Source organism: Carettochelys insculpta, chromosome 13 (genome assembly GCF_033958435.1).
Source record: "Carettochelys insculpta isolate YL-2023 chromosome 13, ASM3395843v1, whole genome shotgun sequence".
In the NCBI taxonomy this organism is placed as follows: domain Eukaryota; kingdom Metazoa; phylum Chordata; order Testudines; family Carettochelyidae; genus Carettochelys; species Carettochelys insculpta.
Window position 1 is genome coordinate 1 of NC_134149.1, and position 7,958 is coordinate 7,958.

The 7,958-nt window shown below is 45.9% G+C and overlaps 2 long non-coding RNA genes across 3 annotated transcripts; both read right to left on the minus strand.

Moving 5' to 3' along the window:
- Positions 1-6: 6 nt before the first annotated feature.
- On the minus strand, positions 7-619 carry LOC142020210 (uncharacterized). The gene is made up of 3 exons (XR_012647303.1): positions 571-619; positions 315-387; positions 7-146 (listed from the first exon to the last, which is right to left on the minus strand). It is a non-coding gene; the product is annotated as an uncharacterized LOC142020210 (long non-coding RNA).
- A 554-nt stretch (positions 620-1,173) lies between these two features.
- Positions 1,174-7,464, minus strand: LOC142020208 (uncharacterized). Of its 2 annotated transcripts, none has more exons than XR_012647302.1 (3): positions 7,391-7,464; positions 1,842-2,678; positions 1,174-1,280 (listed from the first exon to the last, which is right to left on the minus strand). It is a non-coding gene; the product is annotated as an uncharacterized LOC142020208 (long non-coding RNA). The 2 variants fall into 2 exon arrangements; XR_012647301.1 differs by having other exon boundaries at positions 7,329-7,422.
- Positions 7,465-7,958: the final 494 nt, after the last annotated feature.

Here is a 7,958-nt window from a genome sequence, read left to right on the forward strand (position 1 = left end):
GCATGCAACAAAGCTACCATAACACCCAATCAACAACTACACTTAACTGGCATGCCTCATAGCAACTCCAGCTCTTCCAAACATGTAAGTTCATGTCACTTGCTGCACAAGATTGCCATGCAAGATCATAGACAGCAATTGCTCCCCTGAAAAAAGGAAAACTGGATTCACACAAGATGACAACAACAACATCTTCCACTTCAAAACATAACATATACCTGAAGTTCCCAGTGCCATGCACCCAGTAAAATCCATACTGCATCTTTAGCATGCAACAAATAATCAAAACCTCCTGTTCGATAACTAGACTTAACTCAGATGCCTGACAGCAACACCACATCTTCCAAACACATAAAAAGTATGGCAGTCTTCTCCAGCAACAAAGACCTTCAAATCACAGATATGAATCAATGCCATGGATTAATATGTATAATTAAAGCCAATACAAGACATGAAAAGAGGACACCTTCCAACACACATGTATGTTAAGTTCCCAGTGACATGCACCCAGTGGTATCCATTTCCCCATGCAAAAAAACAAAAGTCTCCAGCTCCATAACTACACTTAACTTAGTACTGGAGAGAGAGCCATGTTAGTCTGTTTCTTCGAGAACAACAAGTAGTCATGGACTAAATGGGATGAACTTCCCATGACTTGCTCCTCACCTCTGAGCTCAGATCCACCTGTTGCACAAAAAGACTACATCATTCACAAAAGTTGGACAGGCACATTACCCCACCCCATGCTAAAATAATGTTATCTGACATCCAAAAGAGCCCAATGCATTTGTGCCCATACTGAAGGGCATTTCTTAAACATAGCCCTCTCACATGCCCACCCCCCCCGGAGGGGCTTCTTTAACTAGGATGCTTGCATCCTCATCAGAAAACTACGGCCAAACAGAAGACAAGACACTGAGGTTGTGGTGACCGGAAACATAAACCCAGTACAGTGTAACTGGACAGCTGAGAATGGAGCATCTCTAGCTATGCACACACCACTGTCTCAGCAATTAACTTTTCTCCAGCCAATGTACCTGTGCTCTCTGCACAATAACCTCCCACCCACATATCACGCTCCTGTACTCAATGCACAGTCTTTTAGAGGACTCCTGATCATAAACAGATTTACTGACAAAAATGCCTCCAGTCATCCGACCTTTTGGTACTTAACTTTGGCAACCCTTCCAGCTTTCCAGGTCTTGTTCTCCTTTGTATGGAAGCCTTCTCTCAGTCAGCAATATGATGCATGCCCTCCAGGGAGAGGGACACTGTACCACCTGCAAACAGTGAAAGCTTGAGTGCAAACCTCAGTTGCAAAGACTGCTGGCAAAGCTCCCCACACCACAGAAGATTCTCAACTAACTACTTACTGCTTCCTTGAAAGCAAGGACACCTATACATTCCTCTCCCCCCTCAGGCCACCTTCCGCCAACCTCAAGCACTCTCACCCACAAAGCAAACACTAATTGTGTGCTGTCAATGCTCCCCCTTGCCCATTGCCAAAGGGATCTAGGGGTAGCTAGGATGCTCACATCCTCCACAGAAAACCACAAATAAGTAGGAGGACAGAATGAGAAAGTAGTGGTGACCAGTCATGCAATGCCAGTGCAGTATAGGAAGTGACACCAGAGAATGGAGCATCTTTAGCTATGCCCAAGTTTTCCCTCACAGGAAAATGCAGAGCTCTGCTATTGAACTCCCACCCACCTCTCACTTTCCTGTGGTGAGGTTCCCCCCACCCCATCAAAAATAGCAGCTTTTAGACAATCTCCATTCAAAAACAAGACACCACAAAACCACACACTTCTAACCATCCAGCTCCTTGGAAAATACTTAACTCAGACAGCTGTTCCTGCTTGTGAGGCGTTTCTCCTGTGTCTACAGGTCTTTGCTCCCATAGGTCAATCCTGTGACAGCCGAACACTGAAGTATCCATGACCCTCTGTAGAATGAGGGGGACTACTCGGCAACATGGACGCATCTGTGAATACAAACATGGCTCAATTGTACACTATTATCCTAAAATCTGGTTGACAAGCTCCCATCTCAACGACACCAAAAGTGACCTCACCTGCTGCTTCCTTAAAAAGGAGAAGCGCTTACTGCATGTTACAGATGCCTCCCCTTTCTCACCCACCACACCCTACATACCTCTACCACAATTCCCCCAGCATACCTAAACACACTCAGCCACACAGACTGCATATGCTTCTACATGCTACTGGTGGTCCTCCTTCTTACAAGCCTGTGACTAACTAGGATGCTCATGTACCCTGCAGAAAACCAACACCCAGGACAGGATAAAAGGAGGAAGCAATGGTGACTGGTCATGCAAAACTAGTGGGGTGTAAAAGAGTGAACCAGAGAACAGAGCATCACTAGTTATATAGATGTCACTCTCCTGCCAATGACTTTTCCTCCCAAGGAAATACATGCACCCTTATGTACTTCCCTTACCCCCAACCGTCATACTACCAATGGAATGGGACAAATTTTAGAGAATTTGTGTGTGTCAACAAGGAGCCTCAACAACAGGAATGCTTCACACTGTACAATCTTGCAACTAATACTTAACTTTGAAAGTTAGACAGATGCCCTCCTTGAGCTTGTTTTCTCCTAGGTAGTCATCAAGCCTTCATGACAATAGGCTGAATTCACTTGGACGTATACCATCACTATTAAAAAAAAAAAAAAAGGATGGTCATGACTGCTTGCATGGCAAGACAAATCAACTCCAAATCTGCCTACAGCTGCACATGCAAAATATTTACCTACAAAGCTGGTTTATACATACTATTTACAGGGGTATACACAAGTGAAGATTTAAAAAAAAAAAAAAGGGGGGGGGGGCGGGGAAGAAATATGTAGCTGCATTACCAACAATAATTCTTATTAAGCATTATAGTACTCTCATACCAACTCCCACCTCACCCAAAATGACTGCTGGGCTTCAACATCACCCTCATGTTGTGAATACACAAACAATACAGCATACCCCCCCCCCCACACACACACACAGTGATAAGACATGAACCAAACACACTATGAATAATGCAAAATTAAGGGAAAGCATGTGACAAAACCAAGAATGATACATTAACCATAAATACATTCTATCATTACTTATTATTGATACTCACCACAGCTATAAACACCTCCACAATGCTCAATCCATACCTCTTGGAAGCTATATAACACTGAATGATTGCCTGAGCCTGCAGACCCATCTTAAATACTGCCATAAGCTCCACCCCCGCCTCCAATTTCCCAGCATGATTTGCAGGCCACAGGAAGCTATAAGAACAGCTTCCTGGAACTCTAAGCCTTTCAGTTAAGGTATGTTAGCAGCAGTGTGTGCTGTTGCTTTTCATGTTTGTCTTTCACTGATAATCTCTAGAGGCCTCACATTCTGTGACCAGGTGAGAATACAGTTACCATATTTTGGGATCATAAAAGGAAAATCCTGTTCACAAGGTTCGGGGGGGCATTACAAGGAGTGCAGCTGTGTGGGTGCTGAATGAAGTAATTCACAAGTGCTGCCATTGTCTATACTGCCTGAGAATATTGCTAAATGCTGGAAAGATTGATTGGCTGGGGCTAAAGCAGATACCTTCAGTGTCATGCTCAAGCTAGAGGACAGTGTCACACCCTATTGCAGTGCTGGGTCAGTTGGCATGGGCCACAGATGTGGACCATCCCCAAGGCTGGCTTTAAGGAAAAGGGCTACCTGTGCAAACTTATGCCTCACCCCCACAAACATCACTGGCTCCCACTCATTTCCAGCATCCCTCCTCCCATAATCTCTTCCCCGCCCCCCCCTACCCCAGTACAGACAGCAGTCTCAGAGCTCAATTCTACCACAGATTAGGCACTGCCTAATCAACACCCCCCACCCCAGTGGCATTAACATAAGGGGAGCATCAGTCACACCAGAAAGTGGCCAATTGCCTGGGGGCCCAGGCAAATTAATATAGCCCATAGGTCCCAGCCACAGCCAGCTGCTGAAAAGGCCTAAGGCAGGTTTCCTGCCCACCCTCCTTCCATACTGCTCAAAGCCCAACCTAGGAAATAGCTGACAGGAGAGTGGGAATCACATAATTAAGCACATTTTAACTAGTGCTTATCTGTGCTAAAGATTGTGTATAGCCACACTTACTGCCATTATTGAGTCATAATTAAGGAAATCCATTTTTAGTGGAGTGTCAACCCATTGCCTGAAATAAACAAACACGGCTTGGTTTTTTCCCTTTATTAACATGAGGAATTTATTTCCCTAATTACGTTTACATGGCTGATTACAAATCTCAGTCATGTATGTCAGGGCTGAGCAAACCTTTAGGTCACCTGCTTCACCTTTTCAGTTCTGCAATTAGCTACCCTGCCCCAACCTGTGCGAGAACCATGGGAAGAGAGGGGGGCACTCAGAAAGGGGGAGGAAAACTCAGGAAGAGGATGTTGGCAGACTCGGGGGGGGGTGGGGGAGTGCCCCAAAGGGGTAAGGCTGTTTGGAGGGAGGACACCTGAAGGTAGCAGGGATGGGGCCTAGGAGAGTACCTTATCAAGCCAGGAACTTGCCAATTGCCCACTCCAGTTGTCTCAGGGCCTTTGTGCATTCTGATAGGCCCAGTGGCTGGGTGTAGGGCACTCACAGGGCAACTGAGCCAAGAAATGCTGCAGGGAGGCAAAAGAGGGCACCCACAGGGTGAGGAGGGTAACAGGAAACAAAGCCAGCTCTCTGCCAGGAGAGAGCAGGTGACAAGTGCCACACAGGGCAGATGACTGGAGAAAGTCTGCAAGAGACATTAAAGGGGAGCTGATGGCTGTGCCCCCTCCTTTTGAAGTGTCACCTGGGGGGTACAGCCCCAGTTTGCACACTCCTGCTGTATATGATGCTGTAACACTTGACTCCATTGTGACTTCAAATATATAGGGAAACTAATTTATTTCCAAAACATACCTAGGCAGGGTCTGAGTAAATGCTTCAGTGACAGCTATCAGGATTTATCCTATCAAGGTTTCAATTTACCTAAGCATTGGTGGTAACATACTAGAGTGTTATAGCCTTGTGAGCATAAAAGGATGAGGCAGGTTTTCTGGTCAATAGACAATGGAGCCTGAACTATCTTGACTGGTTTTCCCTTCAAAACCAGTTTATTTGAAGTAACAGCTGTGTTTTTGTTTCTACCTATCCTAAGAGATAAGAGCACAGGGACCTGAAATCATTTGAAATGGCATACCATTTCTGCCCAGCCTGCACAAATATGAAGAGTAACAAAGTGATAAGCAGCAATCACAGCCAAAAGGTGGAAGACAATACATGGTGCCCTATGGCCAGCAGAGTGGAAGCAGAGAATAAGTGAATGGTGAGCAGCGTTCAGGGTGACTGACATACCTCTTTCTCTCCTTGCCCAAGATAAGTAAACTGTACAGATGCACTCATCAACATTTAGGTCTATGAAGCCAGTGGATGTTCTCCCAGCATCCATTGACTTCCCAGCTGTTATTAAAAGTTTGTTTTCTAGACTCAGACTCTTCACTTGTGAGGAAGCCTTGCCTCTCAGATGTGTGGGGTGGTGGGTACATTTCCCAGGTTACAGTGGTAGGGCTTCAGCATGTATTGTACTGATGGAAAGGAACCCCCTGAATACTAAACCTAGCCCAAGCAGCTCTTGCCTCCACCCAGAAGTTATCATTGTAGGGTGAAAATTCCTGAGGCAGGCCATGGTTTGTGCAAAAGACCCCCCCTCCCCCGCATTCAGTTCCTAAAGTCTGGGGCAGGCCTATTACAGAAACCCAGTTAGCATGAGCAGAGATACTCCTCGCTGCCTGCCCATCTCACTTGAGACCCAGGGAAGGTTGTCCCAGCTTAGACAGGACCTTGGAGGCTCAAGGGAGGGAGAGTTGCCTCAGTAACCACATTCCACAGCAAGGCCCTGCAACTGAGAGCCTATTTATGGTGTTTTTCTCCAGCCATCTCAGACCTGTACTTAAAACAAATGTTATTGCTTTAGGCTGTTAATATCTTTTGCTCCAACTGTCTAGATAAACATCTGAATATGCCAGAATGGAGGAGCCATTGTTACCCTTGTAGACGCATCATCCATCCTATCCAATGTAAATGTCATGTGTTTTGTTCTAATAACTTGGTACGAAAAACACCTGCATTAGAGATAAGATGTTCTATAAACTATGTGCAGGTGACATAGAAATTCAGACACGATCACTGTTTGGCTAACAGAAGCGCTTTATTTAACAGGGCCACAGGAGAAAAGGCAAGGGGTGACCATTTCTCAACTAAAAACAAAGTAAAGACTTCCTTATATACACCAGACATTTGTTCTGTGATAGGTTACATAGATATGGAAACCTGAATCTTCTGGCTCAAACCAGTCTTGCAGTTACATTTTCATGATGACCTAAACTCATCTTTCTCAGGCTGCTTCCTGCTAAGCTTTCTTCCAAGGCTGCCTTATTGTTCTCACCTCAGCCTTCACCACCTTCTTTTACCAGGCTCTCACCTCACACCCCTTTTCCCTGCCCTAGCATGTATACTCACTTTGCAGTATTTTTCCCTATCACAGGGATACTCTACCATTTTTCAGATTGGCTTATTGTGGTCATTTCATCTTGTTGCTAAGACCTATCCAGGTTTGGGTGACACTCATGTCACAGTCCTTCCCTCCTCTCCCCCGCCACTAATAATCTGTATAATCAATTGTACTCTATTGTCTGGCAGTGCTTTGCTGAGTCCTGATGGGCAAAGTGGCACTTCATCACTGCTGCATACAATAAAGCCATCTGCTTGCTTCATACAGGGTGTCCAGACTTTGTTCCAACATCATTAAGCAATTAGAAAATAACAATCCTTTAGCTGCACTCCCTAAAGTGATGCTTCAACAGTTTTTGGTAAAGAGTGCTGCTAAAATGATTAAAACCTACATTCAGTCTTGCAGCACACAATTGATTGCATAAGTTTTATTATACTGCAGTTCATCGTTGATCATCAGACGTGTTGACAGTTTTTACCAATGTGGTTCACTTGCATACATGCACTCCCTCTGTGTGCTGCCCTGTCTCGGCACAGCTAGCCAGCACAACAGACTCCTGCACATCTCCCACTGACCACAGTAGCAAATAATGTATGAATCCGCCAGGCCAAATTTGTCACTGAACCATGTTGCTTCCTCATCAACACCCCACGTGACAGCTGCACGCTCTGTCGCGTTACAAAACCCTTCCCAGAACTACTTCTACAGCACCCAGCCACGCATTCCGTGTGTCACAAAACGCCTTCCCCAAGCCAGCAATTACGTTCCGCTCCTCACCTGTCAGTGTGCATCTACAAAATCCTCCCCCAACGAGGAATGTGCATCACCCAACTCCTTACCCCGACGGCCGAGTGTGCGTCTCCGAGATTTCTTTCCAACGGAAGCGGGGAAATACGCATCACCCAAATCCTGCGCCCGACGGCCGAGTGTGCACCAGCCAAATCCCTCCCCAGCAGAAAGGACGTGTGCATTCCCTAAATCCTTCCCTCAACAACCCAGTGTGCATCAGCTGCATCCTTCCCCAATGGAAGGGGGGAAGGCATCACCCCCATCCTTCCCCCGCTAGAGGGGGGGAAATGTGCATCACCCCAAACCGTCCCCCAATGGCCTAGTATGCATTGCTCAAATTCTTCCCCCATGGGAACGGGTGCCTTAGCAAAAGCTTTGCGCTCATGGTGGAGTGCATATTATCCAAAGCTTTCCTCCAACAGCTGAATATGTATCACTCAAATCCTTCCTCCAACCATGATTGTGCACCATCCAAATCTTTCCCCAGTGACTGTGTGCATCATCCCCATGCTTCCCCCACTAGGGGAACAAACATCACCCATTTGCTTCATCCAATCTTTTGAGTTTATAAGACAAATTATTCACCCATGGCACTGTCTACAGCAGCCTAATACATCC